The sequence below is a fragment of the Acinonyx jubatus genome, chromosome D1, assembly GCF_027475565.1.
Source record: "Acinonyx jubatus isolate Ajub_Pintada_27869175 chromosome D1, VMU_Ajub_asm_v1.0, whole genome shotgun sequence".
In the NCBI taxonomy this organism is placed as follows: domain Eukaryota; kingdom Metazoa; phylum Chordata; class Mammalia; order Carnivora; family Felidae; genus Acinonyx; species Acinonyx jubatus.
This window is the reverse complement of record NC_069390.1, coordinates 70,850,198-70,873,615: the sequence shown is the minus strand read 5'-3', so window position 1 is coordinate 70,873,615 and position 23,418 is coordinate 70,850,198. Positions and strand designations below refer to the sequence as shown.

The following is a 23,418-nucleotide window of genomic DNA, read 5'->3' as shown; positions in this document are numbered from 1 at the left end:
CTAACTATCAACAGAAACAGGATTTGACCACAAATGCCACTATTTGATACTGAAGACCATACTTTTAATCATGACTGTAAAGTTTGTAGCTCTAGAGATGCTTAGAGTAAATTTTATTTATGGAGGCCATATTTGAATGCTGCTAGTTCTCTAGTATAACAATTGAAGAAACATTAAAAATAATGAAAAATAATAGAAGTTCTGCAGGGGAGAGGAGATCTATAAGAGGTCTCTAAACGTACCGCTCAGTTTTCCTGTAGTCCTAAAACTGCTCTAAAAATTAGTCTGTTTAATTTTTTTTATTTTCTCTTGAAGATCTCTTAAAAACACCAATTGATAGCCCTGTAGTACTGTCATTGACAAGATCTGAAAAATCCTAGGCACAATTGTATGAAAGGAAGTAAGGATCCATGTAAGAATTTAGGTGTAATGACTGCAAACAGGTGATTTGCCTCCTAATAATTTTATGACTATTTTTGAAAGGAGTGGAAAGGTGCTTAAAACACAAAATGCCTGGCAAAATCTACCATATAAAAAAATATTTTCAATATCAGTGAAGCTGAACACCTTTTTTTTTCTCTGTAATACCTGTCTGTCCCCTTGATTTCTGTACCTAACTCCATGCCTGTAACAATTCTTGGTACATTGTTGAGAATGCTCGTTATTGATCCTTCCACAGAACCATGGCACGCTGGACTTGATTCAACATGTCTGTTGCCAAGCCCCTGACAACAATTTGATTTCTACCTGAAGAATGTACATCATACAAATGTTAATGATAATGTTAAATTTTACACTATAGTAATAGCTTTTACATTAAATTTTAAGTCAAAAAAACTATAAATTAATCCATAATCCACTTCTAAAAAGTAATTTATACTCTGATTTATCATTAAACATTTTTAATGTCAGGCAATTTATTTAATCCTCATTTAAAAACATTTGATTAGTCAATCTTTACTATAATTGTTTCACCACATAATAAAAATTATACACTCTATATGCCAAAAGTATGTGATAAAGTCTTATGCCTGAAAAAAGGGAATGGGCACAGCCTTATATGATTATAATCTTGTAATTATACTGTTTAGTCCAGTAAAAAATATCACTAGCCTCTTCTTCCTGACATATTTGTAGATAAATATTGTCCATACATTGAATACTGCTAGTTGATGTGCTTCTTAGTTTACTTTATTCCAAGGTATAAACGGAAACATTTGTATTCTGTTCCTTCTACATTTGGTATTTTAAAACCTATGCTATCACTTTATCTTACATTTTCATGAGCTATGGTCTAGACTGTAAATATAGCCTATTCAGACCTTACTAGGTATTGAAAATATAAAGAAACCAGAAAAATAAAGCTTACGTGACACAGTAACTGGAGGATATATTGATTTAAAAATGGGTAAAATTAGATCTGTTCCCTTGCGGGGAAGGAATGTAATGTAATGTCACAGGAAGACAGATAAGACTAATATATATTTATAAATAAAGGTATTTTTATTTTATTTTATTTTATTTTTAATTTTTTTTTCAACGTTTATTTATTTTTGGGACAGAGAGAGACAGAGCATGAACGGGGGAGGGGCAGAGAGAGAGAGGGAGACACAGAATCGGAAACAGGCTCCAGGCTCTGAGCCATCAGCCCAGAGCCCGACGCGGGGCTCGAACTCACGGACCCCGAGATCGTGACCTGGCTGAAGTCGGACGCTTAACCGACTGCGCCACCCAGGCGCCCCAAAATAAAGGTATTTTTTAAAGATAGGAAAATATTTAAGTAATTGACTAAAGAACTTTGTTAATGCTGCTATAGAATAAGCATTACAGAGGATTAGTGGCAAAAACAATTAGATATTATAGCAGCTGATGCAGCACTGCAGGTATCCAGGGATGTGTAAGTAAATATACAAAATGAACAATGGCAGAAATAGCCCTAAGGATTCAGTGATTCAGACTATATTGACCCAGAGAGATTGTGGGAAGTTTTGAGTTTGTGATGAAAAAAGGTAACATAGCTCTTCTCCTCTGGAGCTTTTATGCCATTTGGGAAGATAGACAAAAGCCACTAATGTTTAGAGCTTGTGAGAAGCATATGCAAGAAAGAGATAGCCTCCACAGTAGAAAACTAAGGGTTTAGGGGTGTGTAGGCAGAGAAAGCCTCTCTGGGTAAGTGACATTTGAGCGGAGACATGAAGGATAAGAAGAGCAGGATAGCAAGAATGGGCGAAAGATACTTTCAAGTAGAGGTACAGCAAGTGCAAATGCCCTGATGTGGGAAAATAATTTTGCTATAAAAATAACTTTCATGGAAGAGTGTGGTGGGTGAAGGAGAAAGTAGCATGAGATAAGACTGAACAGTGGGCTGGTTCCAGATACTGCCTGGACTTGGCAGCCATTACAAGGGGTAAGAAATGTGTTTTAAATGCAAGAATAACCATGAACAGAGTTTTGAAAGGTAGTGAAATGATAAAACCTGAGTTTTAAAAATAAGCGTTTGATCTGATACACGGAGAACGTGTTGCAGGAAGGCGACAGTGAAAGTGGTACACCTACATTGTTTTTGCCTTCCCAACATCTATTTCCTCTTCTGTTGGAAATAGTGCCTTGATGTTCCTTTAGGGAATTATCTTTCCCATCTCTCTGTCCCTGTGGATTGAGTAGGGCTGACCCCACTTGAACCAGAATTCCACATAGCTGCTCTTGACGAATTAGAGCAGTGTTTTTCCACCTGGTCTAGTACCTGGTTCTGGGATGCCCGTAGGACCCAGGCCAGGCTCATGAGAGCCCTACCTTACACTCTATGAGAGCAAAAAATTGGAAAAGAGGCGTGATCTTTCTCTGGGAAGGAAAGCTTTTCTGAAACTGAAGTCAATACAGTCAGGAGACACTTGAAGTAATACAGAAAGGGTTAATGGGTGACTTGATGTAGATGGGTGGAAGGAGTGGACACATGGCAAACATACCTTTGAAGTAGATTTGACTGGCCTTCCTAATGAAATAGAAATAATGAAGAAAAATAGTAACATTTTTGCTTTATGAGACTCTGTTTGGTGGGGCCAAACAGAGTGAGGAAAAGACAAAGAAACTCGGTTTGGTGAATGAGGAACAATAAATCTCTTCTTGCACTTGTTTAATTTGAGAGAATGTCAGCCCTTTTGAGTGGATATGTCAGGAAGACAATTGGATATATGAATCTGGATCTTAGGAGAGTATATGAACTGTATATACAGGTTGAAATTGGAACAGGTAAAGAGTGCATAAAGATAATTTAGCAGAGCCCAGGTTAAGCCTTAAGAAATTTCAACAAAGTAAGCTGAAAAGGAGCAGAGAATAAAACAAAAGATAGAAATGTCAACATTTATTATAATCCTTTTACAAACTATGAATCATGATGAAGAATCTTAGTAGATGCTTAATTTAAAAAATGTTGAATCTGGCCTTTGCTGTCAAAAAACACCTGCCATCCCTTAGGACTATTAAAGCAAACGTCTATATGAAGTTACCACTTTATTGCTATTTAGAAAATTGTGCTTTCCGTAATGTCTATTCATTTCTGCTGAGGATAGTTTTCCAATTGACCATTTGTTCCCAGCAAAAAATAAATGCCAAAGATTCTGAATTCTTCGTGAAGCTACTGGATCTTTATAAACTTGCAATAAATTTCACTTCATCTTGAGGGCTGTGAAAGAAAGTCAAAGAGGGGTGCAGAGGCCAGTGTAGTGAGGAATGCATTGGTAAGTTGTCAAACTTCCTCTGCATCTTTTCAAGCACAGCACTTTGGATGAACCAAATGTTCTATCTTGCTGAGGACTTAAGGGAAAGAAAAAATGTGTGAAGTTTCACAGAAATAATTCTAAATTTAGACAGAATACAATTATTTACACTATTATACAACAAAACCATTAGTTGGTGCTTAGTGACTCATCATGATTCCATTTTTTTGGATCATAAGAAAGAGAAATTCCAAATGGCAAATTACATCAAGCAGTAGGCACTGCACAGCAATATGATACTTTTATAAGGCAAAGTAACTCCATGTATTAGTGTATATAAGTCTCCTGAACTGAAAGAAGGCGTAGCCTCCATTTGACAACATGGTGACTATCTGGGCATTGTAGATGCCATACTAAATAAGAGAGATAGAATCACTGCTCTCATGGTCTTCAAATTCAAGTAAACAAAACAAATAAGTACAGAAGAATGTACTAGTTTAAGATTATGATAATGACTTTTGTGAAAATAGAGAAACAACAGTGATTGGGGTGAGGGGGAATTATACCAGTTGGATAAGTTTGGGAATTATGGCTAATGTGCATCTTCTATTACTTCCATGAGAGACCATGTGGCTTGTGCTCATTTACCCATTGTTGCTAGTAACAGTTGCTCTTATTGTAGCTGATGGCACTAGAAGGAAAGGAAATATTGCACCTTTTCCACACCTATAAGATCTTTCTTCCAGATCACATATGTATGAAATCTGTAAGGCCAAAATATCCTTCTTTTATCCAAAATCTCTCGGTACTAAATGCATTTTTGCCTCATATCCATGCCTTCTATCCCAGCCTCTGTGAGAATTCAGTGTGAACTGTATGTCATTGTGGCAGTGTCGCTGTGAACACAAGTTCTCTAAGCTGTCCCTAGCTCTATTCTCATGTCTATGATTCTTAGTATGTCTGTCCCCTCATCTAGCATCCACTCATACTTTCTTTGCCTCCAAAATAATTTCACTAGGCTTTCTGGAACTCTTTCTATAAAACCAGTAAATCCTTACAACACTACCAGCTTCCTCAAACATTACTTTAACTAAAAAATTAGGTGAGGGGGCCTGGGTGGCTCACTCAGTTGGGTGTCTGACTTTGGCTCAGGTCATGATCTCACGGTTCGTTGGTTCGAGCCCCGCGTCGGGCTCTGTGCTGACAGCTTAGAGCCTGGAGCCTGCTTCGGATTCTGTGTCTCCCTCTCTCTCTGCCCTTCCCTGGCTTGTGTTCTCTCTATCTCTCAAAAAAATAAACATTGAAATTTTTTTTAAAAATTAGGTGACTATTGAGAAACCTTTTATAGCTCTCCCAAACAGAGGTTGTTCAAACATTCTAGAAAATAATAGCCAATAATGACAGTAAAGTGTATTTGTTGGTGTATTTATTGTGTATTTCCTGTGTACAAGCACTAACCTATACTATACATGAATTTATTTCATATATAAATTTCATAAATGTATTTCACTTAATTATTACAGCAGTCCTACAAGGTAGGTAATTTTATTAATGTTTTAGAGGTATGATACTGAGGCAGAGAGAGAGATTAAACAACTTTCTCAATGTCACAGAACTATATAGAGAGACGAAACCATCAAGGGAGTCCATGCAGTCTGAATCCAGAGCTGATTCTCTTGGGCAATACTATCTTCTTTGATAGTTCATGGGTTACATGTGGAGCTTGAGTTCTCATTGTTGCCTTACTCCACAAAAGCTCTTCCATACACTTTTAAAAACTCCTGTTCCTCATTGTTTTCATCTACCAACCTCTTGGCCAATTCATCTCATTCACTCAAGATTTTGGTACCTAGCTCAGAGTATCCCTTTTCTCCTTGATTTCTGCCATCATCTCAGAAAATTCAATGTCCATGTGGACAATCTACCCAACATCTTATTTTAAAGGTTCCATGACTTCCTTATCATTAATCGTACATTTCATACTGTCTCCACTGACAAATTATCACTGAAATAATTTCCACTTCCAAAATCACAAACATTTCACTCTCTGGTGAAAATTCCACATGCCTGCTCAGGAGCCTCAACTCTCGCTATTCTTCAGTGTCTTTGAGCCTCCAGCTCCACTGACCTCTTTACTTTTATTCCAAACTATCAAACTCCTTATATTTTTGATTGATCTACAATCTTTAATTTCTGTTATTTTGGTACCCATACACTAACCTCCCTTGTCCATTCATTCTCTCAAAGCCCCCGATGGGAAAAACCCCAACCCTGAACCCAACAATCTTTATTCCCTGTGTCTGTATCTACATTCAGATACCTGAACACTCCTAAATGGATTGACACTCCTACGAATTCAAAAAATGCACAATCTTATTTTTTTTAATATGAAATTTATTGTCAAATTGGTTTCCATACAACACTCAGTGCTCATCCCAACAGGTGCCCTCCTCAATACCCATCATCCACCCTCCCCTCCCTCCAACCCCCCAAATACACAATCTTAGTATCATTCTCTAATCATCTTAATCTACTTTCTATAACAAATATTTCATATTTAATCCATTATTTACAAACCATGATACTTTTTCTCTACTCGTTACTCTCAGCAGATGATTCCACTGTATTAAACTACAATGATCGGAGGCATCAAAAAGTATTTCCTTCCAGCATTCTGCTGCCAAGTATATCACTAACCTGCATTTATACCAATCATCTCCTCCTGCTTTCCTAATACAAAAAAAAGTACGTTTCTCCTCTTCTTGAAGGCCAGATCCTCTACATGTAATCTGTGTCCCCTCCCTCTCACATTCTCCAGAATGTGCGCCAACATTTAATACTTTAGCTTTCAGAGTGTCTGCAACCCACAACAAGTTTTGTTGTGGCCCACAATAAGAAATATATATTACATTGCAGCCCAATATATACATATTATACATGTATACTATAAGTGTCATATATAATATATACATTTACAATATATATAAGATGTATCATGTATAAATATACAAAATATTTCTTACTGTGGATTGCAGTAGACAATTTATACAAATAAATTTCTTTTTTTCTTTAAATGTTTATTTTTGAGAGAGAGACAGAGACAGAGCATGAGTGGGGGAGAGGCAGAGTGAGGGAGACACAAAATCCGAAGCAGGCTCCAGGCTCTGAGCTGACCACTGGAACCCACAAGCTGTGAGATTGTGACCTGAGCCGAAGTCAGATGCTTAACCGACTGAGCGACCCAGGCACCCCCTAAACAAAATTTCTTAAGATAGGATTATTTTATCATGCATGATATGCTGATATTCTGTCTTCTTTTCCTTTCTTTTTTTTTTTCTTTAATGCTGGTCCCCACTCACTAAGTTACTGTCACAACACACTAGAGTCATAACTTGCAGTTTGAACCACAGTGAATTATTCTGTTCCTGATAACTTTACATTTAAATTCTTCCATCTAAAAATTTTTAAAAAGGTTTCACCCTAAGGGCTCCTTCAGCTCATGTCTTCTACACACTTAGACTTACACGAAGAGTTATTTAATTTTAGTCTCCACTATTTGTCCATTAACTTCTCAGACCAATCTAACCTGTATTCTGTTCCACTATTCCATGAGAACCACTTTCCTTCAGTCTGCATTAGCTGCCTGTAACTAAATTCAGTGGACATGGTTCAGCTTTCACCCTATTCGATATCTCAGCAGCATTTAATGGTTGGTCACTCCCTCCTTCTAGAAACATAAATTTTCCTGGCCTCCTTGATAGCACATTCCACTGGCTCCCCCATCCCCTTCTCTCTGCTTACCTTATTTCAATGTCTTTTTGCTGTCTCTTCTGGCAGACTCTCAAATATTAGAGGCCATTTATGCATTTCTCTCCTCTTAGCATCTCCTTCTTACTCCTCCTTTAGCTCTTGCTCTCCTCCTTTAGCTCATTGTTAGAATTTAGGAGACAAGTGAGACATCCTATTTATAGGCTAGAGGCCTCTGGACATCAGCTATGTAATAAGACTTCCTGCCCCTGGAGAATATACAAATGTTCTTAATAATTCAGGATCCAAATCTTCTCCTGAATCGCTTCCAGGCATATGCAGTTACATAACAGAAAAATACTGCTTTTTATATTCTATGCTCATGATCCTGACTGCTTTAGCACATTTAGGATTGACTTTATAATTTTTGGCGTATCAAAGAATATCAAGGTTTCATCTACATTTCCTATTTAGTTAAATTGAAGGTTTCCTTTTCTCCCTAAAAGACTTATGTATCTCTGGAAGTTAACAGCTTCTCTTGGAAGTCAGCTGGAAGCCTTTGAAAGTTACATGCTCAGTATCTGAGACATAGATATTCATGATGTATGAATCATCACAGCAAACTTTCCTAGCTTTGAAAATTGTGCGTTCTGTTCCAAGTGATTTGGCAATTTCTCCCATCCTTAATTGCATTGTCTGGAGTATGACCAGCAATCCTTTTTCAGATGTCTCAATGAGAAAATGAAACTCATCTTTATATCCGTGTGTATTTTTCTCTAATTAGGTACTATAAGTCACTTGGTTGATGCTTTAAAAATATGAAGATAATGCTCCAGCAACAAATATTTGCTCAGTTTATAATTTCTCATCTTGCAGATCTATGTTATGCTCTTCTGAACCTAATGCTTTTCACTTCAGTGTTGCATCCCAATGTAATAATTTTTTCTGAATTTTGGGCTGAAATTATGGTTCCAAATTAAATTAAAATTCAATCTTCTGTTTGGTTATCAATTTGCAAGTAACCTAGCTGAATCGATAATTAGATAAACATTCACCTACACATAGTTAAGTTCACAGGCAGGGAGGACCATGTGGCAAATTACTGCTTTACCAATGTTTTGGGATTCAATATGGATTATGATGAAAAACTGGGCAGAGGACCCAAGTAGACATCTTTCCAAAGAAGACATACAGATGGCCAAGAGACCCATGAAAGATGCTCAACATCACTTGCCATCATGGAAATGCAAACCAAAACCAGGAGATACCACCTCACACCTGTTATCATGGCTAAAATCAAAAGACAAGAAACAAGCATTGGCAAGGATGTGGAGAAAAAGAAACCCTTGTGCACTGTTGGTGGGAATGTAAATTGGTACAGACACTGTGGAAAACAGTATGGGAGTTCCACAAGTTCTATTTTATTTTTTAAAGAAATACCATAGGATCCAATAATTTCACTAATGGGTATTTAGCCAGAGAAAATTAAAAAAAAAAAAAACACTAACTTGAGAAGATATATGCACCACTATATTTATTGCAGCATTATTTGCAGTAGCCAAGACATGGAAGCAACCTAAGTGTGCATCAAAAGATGAATAGATAAAGAAATGTGATATATATACATAATGGAATATTACCCCACTATAAAAAAGGATAAGATCGTACCATTTGAGACAGCATGGATGGAACTAGAGGGTATTATACTAGGTATAATAAGTCAGACTAAGAAAGACAAATACCACATGATTCTGGCCATAAATGGAATCTTAAAAAAATAATAAACAAAAAGCAGAATCAGAACGATAAATACAGAGAAAAACTGATGGTTGAGAGGAGTGGGGGTTGGGCAAAATGGGTGAAGGGGAGAGGCCTCCAGTTATGGAAAGAGTACATCATGGGAATAAACAGTAGAGGATACAGAGGACAGTCAATGATATTGTAATAGCGATGTAATGGGACAGATGGTAGCAGTACTTGTAGTGATCATAGCATAATATATAAACTTGTCAAATCACTAAGTTGTGCACCTGGACTAATGTAAATTGTACATCAATTACACTAAAAAACAAACAAACAAAAAAACCCAATAGTGTCATGAAAATGGCAACATCACAAACCAATAATAAGTGATGTTACCTTAAAATTTTTTCAACATGGATTATACAATGTACCTCAATTTCAAAATGTTAAGATGTGGAGAGAATGCATCCCTGAATAAAATAAAAACAGCCTTCACTAAAATTTTCTGATTAGATTAATTAATGAAATAGCAAAGAATTAGTATGCACTTTGGTTTTCGTGGTTTAGTTGTTATGGGGACAGGCAATTATAAATTTATAGTGATATGCTGTAAATTAAGTGACTTACAGGAAGAAAAAGCCCAAATTACTGAGTCATCTCTGGAAAAGGGTTGACTGAATTTCATATTTGGAATGTTTTACTCAATAGTAAAAGTACACCTATTGAAAAATAATTCATCAAGTCCTGTTAACAATTTGCTGAAGTTACTAACAAAAAACTACTTTTACTCCTAAATTTATGAATGTTAAAAATATCAACAATCAGGGTGCCTGGGTGGCTCAGTCGGTTAAGCATCTGACTTTGGCTCAGGTCATGATCTCACGGTCCATGAGTTCAAGCCCCACATCGGGCTGTGTGCTGACAGCTCAGAGCCTGGAGCCTGTTTCAGATTCTGTGTCTCCCTCTCTCTCTCTGCCCCTCCCCTGCTCACGCTCTGTCTCTGAGAAATGAATAAACCTTTAAAAATTTTTTAAATAAAAAAGTGTCGACAATCAAAATTTGACTTGAGTACAGAAGTACCCTTTAAAATATATTAGTATAAACCAAATAACTTTCAACTCTAGTAGGCTTATTTGATCACCTACTACATTGTTGTCCTGATTCCTTGTATGTGTCAACATGGCCAGTCAGGAAATAAAACCTCCACATTAAATGCAACGCTTTTACCAGTCCAACCAACAGCAGTTCAAAAGAAGGGACAATGGTTCTGAAAGAGACTCCCAAAATAAAGTTGAAGATGTTTCCGTAGTAGGAGTTTTCCCAAATATGTAATCAAACGTGGCCATTATAGTGACCAAATAATTTCCCCAAATATATAATTTCCAAAAATGGTTGTGGCAATATACTGATTGGTTTGGCAAAGGGGTATAGATGGTAAAATGTAAACTGCAGAATCAGTTGACACAAAGGTTGGCCCTGGTCAGTCAGCCTCACGATATTATTTCCCTTCTTAGGAAACAATATTGAGGAAAGATAAAGGCACAGACTGTGAGTCAGATTGCCTAGCTTCAATGGTAACTTTGCCTTTATTAGCTGTGGGATCTTGGGCAGGTTATTCAAACTGTCCTTTAGTTACTTCTGTAAAAGAGGGAAAATAATAGTACCTACCTTATAAGGTTATTTGTATGAGCAAATGATGGAATACAAGTAAAGAACCTGGAATAGAACTGGAAAATAGTAAGCTTTTGGTAAATGCTAGCTACTGATATTATAAATTTAATGTGAATGTTTGTTTTCTAAGTTGGTTAATAAATTGCTCTAGGGCAAGGACCAACCATTGATTTTATTTTCATTTCCAATATTAGCATGCAGTAGGTATTCAGTGAATACCTGTTGAAAAAATAATAGAAAGTGCATTGTATCTTAGAAGGACATTATAGTACTAATGAGAATTCAGATTCTAGATCACAAGGATTCTATGTGAATCATTCAAAATAAAATAATTATACTAAAGCAATACTGTAGATAAATTATATACACCCATTTTTTCAAAAGTCTACAGATATGTTTAGGCAGTTGTTATTTTCAAAAGACTATGCTGCCAGCTTTTAAATAGAAACATCTAAGATCAGCGTTTCCTAAATGAATGTTTTGTGCACATATTTATCGGGTTATTGTCTATAAGACTTTTTTAACATTATGATCTAATTTGTATGTTAAGATATTTAATAAAGTATATTCTAGATCATTTGAAGACCATCTTAAACCTAATAACTGCTTTATAAATTCAATACCCAGTTTATATATGACTATTAATGTTCAACTGCTTTTTATTATACTTCTTCATTTTATTCTTCTTTTATATTGATAAAAACTCACAAACGTAAATGGAAACAAAAGACAATCCATAAAATAAAAATGGATAAATTGGACCTCATCAAAATTAAAAACTTTTGTTCTACAGAAGACTCCATTAAGAGATTTTTAAGATGAACTACAGTCTGGGAGAAAATATTTGCAAACTACACATAGGACTAGTATCTAGAATATAAAAATGACAAAGCATAAGTATCTGGATTATTAAAGGACTCGCAAAACTCAACTGTAAAGAATATCCAATGAGAAAATAGACAACTACTAATGGACATGTCACCAAAGGATAAAATAAAATTGGCCATCTATATACAACCAAAGAGGACAAACTGATGGCATGTAAAAAAATGTTCAACATGATTTGCCATCAGGATAATGAAAATTAAAAGTACAATGAGATCTTATTACATACCTATCAGATGGCTAAAATTAAAAATAGTGACAATAGCAAATGCTGGCAAGCATACAGAGACACTGGATCACTCATACATCGCCAGTGACAAAGTGAAATAGCACAGCCCCTGGAAACATTTGGCAGTTTTCTTATAAAGGTAAACACACACCTACTATATGACCCAGCAGTTGCACTCATGGACATTTATCCCAGAGAAATGAGCACTTATGTTCATGCAAAAACCTATAGACAGATGTTCATAGAAGCTTTACCTGTAATAACTAAACACTGAAAACAACTCAGATGTACTTCCACGGATGAAAGATTAAACAAATTGTGGCACATACATACCATGGAATACTACTGAGCAATAAAAAGCAATGAGTATTGATACATACAACAACTTGGATAAGTCTCCAGGAAATTATGCTGAGTGGGAAAAAAAAAACAATCCTAAAAGATTTCATACTTTAAAATTCCACGCATAACATTCTACAAATGGCAAAAGTATAAAGATAGAGACCAAATTAGTGGTTGTTAAGGATTAGGGAAGGCAGAGGAGCTGGAGAGCATTTAAAAAGTTATAACAGGTACTCTGGTAGTGATGTAACTGTTTTGTATCTTGATTGGGATGATAGTTACCTGAACTGATACTGATACATGTGACAAAATTGCATACTACTAAACACACACACACACACACACACACACACACACACAAACACATATGCACAATATGCACACATGCAATGAATACATATAAACCTGGGGAAATTGAAGAAGATGAGTTGGTTGTTTCTCAATTTCCTCAGCATCATATCTATATTATATAGTTTTACAAAATATTGTCATGTGAACATAAACCAGGTAAAGGGTACATGGGAACCCTCCATATTATTTTTTTAAGGCTGCAGTGAATCTTCAATCATCACAAAATTAGAAATTATTTTTTTTAATGTTTATTTTTGAGAGACATTAAGAGACAGAACTTGAGCGGTGGGAGCAGGTGGCATGCAGAGAGAAAGAGAGAGAGAGAGAATTCCAAACAGGCTCTGTGCTGTCAGCACAGAACCCGATGCAGGGCTTGAACCCAGGAATCAAGAAATCATGACCTGAGCCAAAATCAAGAGTCGGATGCTTAACTGACTGAGGCACCGAGGTGCCCCAGAACTTAATTAAAAATTTAAAAAAACTTACTCCATAAAATAAAAGTAGCTTTCAAATATTGCTCTCTCTCCTTTTGTCTGAGCAACTTCCTCTGTGAAATTGTAAGACATAATTTATTCAACAAATATGCATCAGGTATCCACAGAATTATGTAATGACATTGTATTAGGAACCTAGGAGTGAAAGTAAGACTTAACTACAGCTACAAAAGAACACTTACTAAGAAGAAATAGCAATTAATTACACAACTACTACAAAATATATCAGTACTCTGTTAATTCTGTAATGCCCAAATACTATTAAGTAAACTTATTTTAAATGCTTTGTACAAAGCCCCAGAACATGAGCTCTGGATTTAGAATGATTGGGTTTGAATTAAATCTTTGCAACCTGCCAGCTGTGATAACTTAGGTGCGTTAATTAACTCCTTTATGCCTCATTTGCATAATCTGAAAACTTGTAATAATAAAATACCCATCTCAGTTTTTGTGGGGATTATTTAATGGAATGAGCCTGAACCAGGATAAGCCCTGAAGTGTTCTTGTCATATTTAGTAATGACTATAAAAGAACAGAATGATCCTGTGTTGCAGCTCTTCTTAAAAATTATGATATAATATTTAGATAGCTCAACTTAAGTTTAAACATGCATATATTTAGACATTATTTTGTTGACTTTTGCTATTTTTAAAGAGCATCAGACTGACAGTTTTTAATAAATAGGGAATACTCTACTATGGAAATATATGTTGATCGAACTACTCTTAACTTCTGGACTTGTAGTTTACATAGTTATTTTCAGACATATTTACATATTTCCAAAGACAAAAATGAACTGAAATATTATGGATCATATACTCAAAAGTTTAACCAATGAAGTATTCTTTATATTAGACCTTAAAAAAGGCATGCTACCAATGAATAAAAACACATTCTTACATATGCTGGAACTGGTCCCATTAAAGTCTGATGTCCTTCAGAGTTCTTAGCAGATGTTTTCTGCTTTTCCTGTTATTTACTTTTTCTTCTTCTTATATTATCCCCCTTGCTTTTCCACTTTTCAGCTTATAGAATTATTTTTCCAGAGAAGTAATATGTACGAATAAAAATGTGTAATAGAGCCTGACAACACTTCATAACATTTTTTATTTCCAAAATTCTTTGAAAATCATCATTATTCCTAATATTTGATGGGTTAGTAAAATGTGACTGCATTTTATTAAAAGAATCATGTTACCTGCACTGGTCACATTATTTTTAAATTTCTACTTTCCAATGGCAAATACTGTAAAAGTTGCTGTTTTATTTAAGTCATACCAAGCAGATATGGTAAAGGCCTATTAGGATCCGAGTCAACTCAACCACTGTATAAAATTACTCCCAAGGGTACATTTTTTAATGCTGTTTCCAGGCTGGTTTTGAATAACTGAAGTGTTCACACTTCCCATGGGAGGATATTTCATAGCATGATTTTAGTATTAGAACATTTTTCCTGAAACTATATTTATTTAAAATTTCTGTTCTTGTATTACAATATTTTTCTCTTCAGTTCTCAAACACATTCTGCTTTGATTTTTATGAATTCCTCATTGAAATATCTCACGACCAACTCATGAGTATTTTATCACTAATATTTCGCACAAAATAATTTGTATTGCCTTAGTTATTCTAGGAAATGGAAAAAGCCTTAGAATATATTATTCAGGACCACAGATAATTGACCAAATATATGACTTCGAAGTATCAACTTAAATGATACCTCTTAAGCTAACTTATTTTGCAGACTCTAAGAAAAGAAAAAGCACACTATATAGTTTCAAAATCAAATAGAAACATTGATAAGACACAAAATGATTTCAAAAATAAGAAAGAATTGGCTTATCCATACAACAAATCAGCCTTCGACATTAGCTCAATCTTAAACTATCTGAAAGCCATATATTTTTTCCCTAAGATTAGCCAACAAACGAACATAAACTTTCAGTATTTAAGATTTTGATGAATATGACTGGTACAAATAAGCAAGACAAATACATTTTTAAATAGATAAAACCCTAGGTGTAACATTGGGATATATTCAATTTGATGCAAATACATTGGATTTGGTAGAAATAATGGCCACCAAAGAAAATTCTAGTAGGATACATTACAAATGATAATATTTTATATAGGCAAAAAACAATCAATGGATCAAATGTTAAGAACATAATAAGAAAAAAAAATTAGCAAAAATAATGTCAGTAAATTTAAAATGAAAATGGCAAAATTGTGAACAGTTTTCTGTGGAGAAAAAATTAACAGATTAAATTGACATAATGGCATCTAGTCCCCAAATACATTTTTGTTTTCTCCCAAATATTTTCACACAGAAAAATAATCAATTGTGTAATAATTCTGATTAAAATATTTTATACACATGAACAAAAGGAAAAATGATTTTAGGATCAAAATCTAAAGTTAAATACTCATTAGCTAAAAACAGATCAAAATATTTTATATCTATATTTAAGACATGTAATTAAGTCTTTCTGATTTTTAAGACTAAAATGAAATTATTTTATTTTTAATTTTTTTTTAACATTTATTCGTTTTTGAGAAACAGAGAGGGACAGAACGTGAGTGAGGGGGTGGGGGTGGGCAGAGAGAGAGAGGGACACACAGAATCCAAAGCCAGCTCCAGGCTCTGAGCTGTCAGCACACAGCCCATGTGGGGCTCCAACTCACGGACTGTGAGATCATGACCTGAGCTGAAGTCAAATGCTTCACCGACTGAGCCACCCAGGCGTCCCAAAAATGAAATTATTTTAATTGGTCTCAAGATAGAGCCAATTATTCACTATTACTTCACTTAACAAAGGCATTTGCTGAGGAACATTTGTCAACTTGTGCTTAGTGTTAAGCAAAGGTGTCAATGTGGACATCAAAGTTTGTGAAACTTACAGATAATTGTCTACTGTAATTACAATAAATCTTCTTAAAAACAATATCCTTTTATGTGAATGCTTCTAAAAAAGTTTGCTAATAGTTTCATAAGACTTTGTGGTTCACAACACATTTTTACAAAAGTATTTTCAACTGATACTTTTTAATACCCTATTTTTAGGTTAGGAAGCATGTGGACCTGAGAGGTGACATACACAACACTATACATTTGCACTGCCAGGCCTTCTTACTCCAAATCCTGGCTCTTCTCATTATTTGTCTTTGACTATTATATTAATAGTGCTTTTTATTATACTTAATTTTATTCTTATATATTGATAAAAACTCACATGAAAACAGTTTAATAAAATTTTCAAACCACCTTTTGGAAACTTAATCAGAAACAAAGCAAAAATTAAATAAACATTTTCTTATTGACAAATTTAATTTACATTTTATGTTTAATAATAGAAGTGAAGTTTGTGCTTTAAAAAGCAGTGGATTGAATTAAACTTTAAGAGAACTGTATATAATTTCTGAAACTACTGAACCAGATTAAAAAGCAAAGAACCCCTTGGGGCACCTGGGTGGTTTGGTCAGTTGGGTGTCTGGCCTCGGCTCAGGTCATGATCTCGTAGTTTGTGGGTTCAAGCCCCGTGTCGGGCTCTGTGCTGACAGCTCAGAGCCTGGAGCCCACTTCAGATTCTTTGTCTCCCTCTCTTTCTGCCCCTTCCCCACTTGTGCTCTCTCTGTCTCTCAAAAACAAATAAATGTTAAAAAAAAAAATTAAAAAAAAAAAAAGCAAAGAACCCCTTTCACTACCTGTAAGATTCTCTTATGTTGTCAGGCTGGGAAAGATTATGTACCCAAAAGGTTCTTCTTGAACTACCACCCCCAATTATATTTGCCTTGCTTTCCTCCAGTATTCTGTCTATACTGGTGGTGTTTTTGGAGATAACATTGACTAACTTGTAAGTTTCAGATAGTGAAAAGTCACACTTGAATTAGATCATGTGGTGAGGATAGCTCCAGTAGGAAGTGTAATTTGCTATGGACCTTAGAAAAAAAAAAAAAAAAAAAGAATGTGGAAACTTTCAACAAGAAGAGGTTGGAGAAGAGAGAATGAAGTAAACAAAGCAATAAGTAAATTGTTGGATAGATACACCAGGGCAAGAGGAAATAAAATTCAGTTTGGTTCATGTATAAGCCACATGAAGTGTGGTCTCAGTAAAGGATTGAGACCATAGTGTTAAGATCCTTGAATTGAACTCTCACTCCTACACCTAAAAACTTAACTATACTCAAAAGGGAAAAACAAGCAAAACAAAATTCTTTTTGTGTATAAACAAATACTTCACCTAGGCTTTTTTCAAATTTATTATTATTACATCTGACCACTTCCAGAATCTTGTTTTATGGGTTATTCCCTATTTTTCTTGTATTTTAGACCTCTCTTTGTCCACCAGGTTATTTCTTCACAAATTATATTCATGCTTTACTCTCTTGCATTTCAAGTGAATCTTCTCACAGGAAAAGTTCACAACTGCCACCCCTGCCTTGCTTCTCATCCCTCATTGTCACATAGCAGTCAAGCAAAAGCTGTTCTGGCAGAGGTCAGATCCAGGATACTAATTGCCAAATCCAATCGATTGTTCTTAGTTCTCTTCTCAGTTAATCATTTCTGTAGAACTTGACACTAAATTATTCCATTCCTAGAAGTCGTTCAGTCCTTGTCATACATGGCCCTATTCTCTGGGTTCTTAGACAGCTTCCTTTCCTTTCATACAGCCAGTCTTTTTCAGTCTCATCTGCCCATCCTCCAGCTTCCCCAACTCAGTTTATTCAGTGAATTGCAGTTACAAGAACAGGTTGTGTATGATGGCCTTATTGTGATCTGTTACATATACATAGACAAATATTCAGGGTAGGTGCATGTAAGTTGTGTTTACATTTTTTTAAGTTTTTTAAATTATTTTTGAGAGAGACAGAGTGCACAAGCAGGGAAGGGGCAGAGAGAGAGGGAAAGAGAGAGAATCCTAAGCAGGCTCCACACTGTCAGCAAAGAGCCTGACGTGAGGCTTGAACTCATGAAACGATGAGACCATGACCTGAGCCAAAATCAAGAGTCGGAAGCTTAACTGACTAATTCACCCAGGCACCCCTTAAGTTGTGTTTATATGTAAATCTGAATATATATATATACACGCACACATATATAATATAAATAATTTGTATATATATAAATTATATAAATAAATATATATATATATATATTCCAGTGAATTTAACATTAATCATTTCTATAGTTTTTAAATATGTTTGTTTTGCAATTATCATGAATGAATTTTTAAACTGGGGAGTCAATAAAAAATTCACCAGTTATATTTATATGCCCTTGAATTATACTTGCATGTTGATTCTCAAACTGCTCTCTTAAGCCCAGATTTTTTCCCTGAGTTCCAGTCCTCGATGCCCCATGGACAAACACATCTCTCACCTTCATCTCTTTTTTGAGCCTCACCAGTCCCCAAATCAAAGTTTTCTCCAGGTAAGTGCTTTGTTGCAGCTCTATCTTTACATGTTTGTAATTCACAAAATGAAAAGCCCCAAGCATTATTCATGTTTCTATTCCTAGTACCTATCATAGCAACTTGCACATAGAATACAGTTACTGAATAGGTTGAGTGAATTAACTAGAAAATACTATTCTTTATTTCATATGGCTTAGGAAATTATTGGTCTTTTTTTTTTTTTTTTAGTTAAGAAATGACATGTTCAGATTTGTAATTTAAAATTAATCTGGATGTAAAAAAATGGCAGTGGAGAGTATGACAGAGAGGGGCATGTGTAAAGAGTCACAGAAACTCTAGGTACCAATGATAAAACCTTTCTAATGCAGTGGTACCTCCAAGGAATAAGGAAAAAGAATCCCCCACTTCCCTTACACATTGTAGCTTTTAAAGACATACATCATTTGGGATGACTACTGTGTCCAGTGATTCTAAAATAAATCTTTGCTGCCATCTTGTGGAAAAATATTTATAACAATGCTTAAGTTTTGCAAGACTTAGTGAGTCCAGAATTATCCATAGTTGTTTTTTAGAAAGAGATATCACCCTAAAAGTATTCCTTCTGCTGCTTTCATGCAAACTTACTTTTCAATCTACATGGACTTTGTATCTTTTTGGAGTCTAATATTGCTTTGTTAATTGTAATATAAATCTCTTTCAATGAATTTCTGTGTTTAAATTTTTGTTCAATTTTGCTCCAAATTCTACAGGCTAAAGAAAAAATTAAGTTGTAATTGACCATATTTTAAATTTGAATTTATTGTCTTTTAGGTTTTTTTCCTATTGAGCACATATAAATTCATTTATTCAATTTATTCAACAAATATTTATTAAATGTCTATCTTATGTCAGTCATTTTCTAAGCGTTCAGGATATAAGAATGCATAAAGACACAAAAATCCCTGCTTTTAAGGATCTTACATTTTAGTTGGAATCTAAAGTGAATTTATAGGGGCGCCTGGGTGGCTCAGTCAGTTGAGCATCTGACTTTGGCTCAGGTCATTATCTCACGGTCCGTAGGTTCGAGCCCCGCGTCGGGCTCTGAACTGACAGCTCAGAGCCTGAGCCTGTTTCAGATTCTGTGTCTCCCTCTCTCTCTGACCCTCTCCTGTTCATGCTCTCTCTCTGTTTCAAAAATAAATAAATGTTAAAAAAAATTAAAAAAAAATAAAGTGAATTTATAGGTCTTAATGTTCTTTAAAAACAATCTTTGTTATCCACTTTGATAAACTGCATAAGCTCATAGTTTGGAAGGAAAGAAGACATACAAGATTTTGTCACAAAAATAGGCTCTTTAGAAAAAAAATGTATAATACTCCAAAATCAGAACCATGCATATAAAATTTTGTAGAACTGGAAGTCTTAGTAATTATTTCTGTACTTATAAGATTATAGAAAAGTGAGCAACAAATAAATGAGTCAGCAACAAATTTTTTATATTTTAGTTATTCAAATCTGAACAAGTTATTTAGCACTCATAGGCACCATCTAAAGAGCCAAAGTTTAATGAAAATTGAAATTGTTTGGGAAAAGCCAGCATTATAGAAATGTAATGGAAATGTAGGAAATGTAACCTTATGGAAATGCCAGCAATTATTGTACAAGGAAATCAATTCTTAATCGACAATAGCTTCAAACTTTCAATCTATAAAGTTGTCTCTTCTTTCCCTAGTAATAGAAAGCAGTCACTCTATACATTTCTGAGATATGATAAATTTCATTTTTTTGAGGATTTAATTTTTAAAAATATATTCAGTAAAAATGCACATCTTTTCATTTCTTTCAGCCTAGGTCCTTTCCACAAACAGAGCTGGAGACAAAAGCTTGTAAACAGTTTATTTTAAGAAATTATTCCAAAGAAGAGGAGTGGGAAACTGGGAAAACAAGGGAAAGAATAAATTTAATACCTAAGGTAAATTATTGAGGAGTTTTATTACTGCAGTGAGTAGCTGGGGGTCAATTCCTCTAAGAAGCCTTATAGAATACACTTCAGAACTGTCTACCTGAGACACAGAATCAGGAACATTTATCCACTAGTCCCCATCTAAGAACTGGTCAAGGACTGCACCACTGCATGTTCATTCCTCCCACTTCCAAGTCTGGTATGCATCAGAATGGCTAACAGGCATCTCAAATATTGGCTCCAGAGAAGCACGGGACCAGACAAAGAAAGGTATGTGATACAGATGAATGAGATGTCAGGTTACATCACGATGACTGGAGGAAACTGGTGGGCCACAAGAATGTGAGGTGGAGCGCAAAATATGTATGAATCTCACCTCCCGTTTTGTTAGGTTATTAAAACTAATAAGGACATGATCTTAGATGTAAATTAAAAAGCAAAATGTAAGTAAATGAGAACTTATAAGAAAATATACTTCACAATTACTTCTGTTGGGATTGCTGCCTATAGTGAAATTCAAATATGGGGTAACATTAGAAAAGTTGTATTCTTCAAATAACTGTGTGCATGCACTCTAGAGTATAAACATCGCTGTATGTTTGTTTGCTTGTTTTTATTTTTAGAGAGAGAGAGAGAGAGCAGGAGCTCTAGGCGGGGGAGTGGAGCAGAGGGAGAGGGAATCTTAATTAAGTAAGCTCCACACTCAGCGCAGATCCCGATGCAGGGGTGTGTATCCCATGACCCTGGGATCATGACCTGAGTTGAAATCAAGAGTTGGACCCTCAGGTCACCCAGGTGCACCAGTCACCCAGGTGCCCCATGTATGATTTTTAATAGACAAGATAATCATCTCTAGTCTCTCTTATTATTTATTTATATTTCCTCCCTTGCTTTGTAGGGATAAACTTCAATGTAATTCTTACTTGTAATCTTTGTTTTTTTTTAATTGCAATTGTCTAAGGACTTCAAAAGGTGAAGGGTTTTTGGCAACCCAAATTTTATTAACTATTCAGATAAAGATATTCCATTTATTTTGAAAAAAAAGTAACCAAACTTTGGAAGAATCATTCACAAAATGTGCAATACTGTTGTAGGACATTTATATTGATTTACGGGGCAGTGAAATAAGTTCAGGACATTTCTAAAAGTTTGATTGATGCAGAGAAGGAAAAAGAAAAACATGTACTGCCACAGTGAGGTTTTTCTCTTTCATTTTGTTTTACATTTGATTCCACATAGGCTTCGTCTCTCTCTCTCTCTCTCTCTCACACACACACACACACACACACACACACACACACACAAATTTAGTTCAGTATTTCTGGGTAAATTCTGAACTTAGTATGAACTAAGTAATTCTGAACTCTTAGTATGAACTAAGGATTTTATTTCCAGTCAAGCACTCCTTCAAGTTTCAAGTCTATAGAAAAAGCTATTTGAAACATGTAAGAGATCGAAATGATTCCTGCCCAGCTCTACTAGAAAATAAGCTTCATCTGACAAGAATGCCAGGAAACCTCAGCTGAGAGACTACTAGTGACCAGTGAAAATATTTTTAATATATTTGTTATAAATAAATACATTTACATAGATTTGATAAATATATTTATATATTCACACAAATATATTAATAATAAATATATTTAAATAATAAATCATAAAGCTAGGTATCTGGATGGAAGCCTCATATGCAAACGCTGCATTTTCCAACAAAGTAGAAAAAACTAACAACTAAAATGGGAGGAGAAGGAAGGAAGAAAGAAGAGTAGTAATCTCACTGACTGTCCTATAGGAAGCAACTAAAAGTCAAAATCAGTCCAATCTGGCAAAGTGAGCAGAAATGCCTAAGAAAAAAGTAAGAGATAATTAAGTACTAGTATACAGGGAACAATTTGAAGAAATACACAAATGTTCCTAAATGCCAAAGTAAAGACAAAATTAAACAAAAATTTGTTGATATCATTTGTTGCAATACCCTATTCAAACTTGTTCTTGTGGGTTTATATATTTTTTAATTCTTACTTTCATTTATTATTTATTCCTTTACCACAGTTTTAGTGGGATCTGAGGAGAAAATGGAGATAAATATACATGTTCCGTATTACATGACTAATCAAAATAAGTTCAAAATCACTTTTCAAGCCCTGAGACTGGACTTCCTGCTGTAGATAGATAGCTGGGTCAAGTCTACAATGGAAGCCCAAAGAGATTTCCTGAAAAGATTACTGGCTAGTACATTGTGGAGCTAGGATCTGAATGCTTGTCTGAATCCAAAGCTTTCTTTTTTTTTTAAGAAGATTTTTTATTTTGTTTATTTGAAAGAGAGAGAGAGAGAGAGAGAGAGAGAGACACCACATGACCTGAGCTGAAATCAAGAGTCAGATGCTCAACGAACTGTGCTACCCAGGCGACCCAAAAGTCTACTCTTAACAATCCTATATATAGCATTGCTTTCATAACACAGGAAAAATCGCAAGATTCTGTGCAACAGTATGTTTCTGTTGGGGGAGGAAATGGGACCTGGATTTAAAGCTATATAAATTATGCAGTGTTACCACCACAAAGTTTCTCCAACAATTTGTGGTAGTCAGCACTGGAGTGTGGGAATGGAGTGGAATGTCCTGTCTCTGTTCTCTTAATAAGAATGATTTAATTTTGTAGCCAAAAGAGGAACATAAACTTTCATGTATATTATGACTTCAATTCTTTGGGGGTTTTTTTGTTGCTGTCTTTTTAATTTGTTTAACATTCGTACCAATAATTTATTGGTATGATGCCTGGCAGGGAAGGGACTGGAAATAAATTTATCAGTGAGTTATTTTAGTGATACAGTACTTATTGCTGAGTGATGGAATTATTGGTTTTGTTCCTGATAGATTTCTGC

The 23,418-nt window shown here is 35.0% G+C and overlaps 1 long non-coding RNA gene across 2 annotated transcripts in view; it reads right to left on the bottom strand.

Moving 5' to 3' along the window:
- Window positions 1-8,205, bottom strand: part of LOC106983100 (uncharacterized) — a 106,160-nt gene extending 97,955 nt beyond the window's left edge. For both annotated transcript variants that reach the window (XR_001431470.3, XR_003414139.2), the window contains exon 1: window positions 7,518-8,205. This is a non-coding gene — a long non-coding RNA (uncharacterized LOC106983100). The remainder of the gene's footprint in view (window positions 1-7,517) is intronic.
- Between the last annotated feature and the right edge of the window lie 15,213 nt (window positions 8,206-23,418).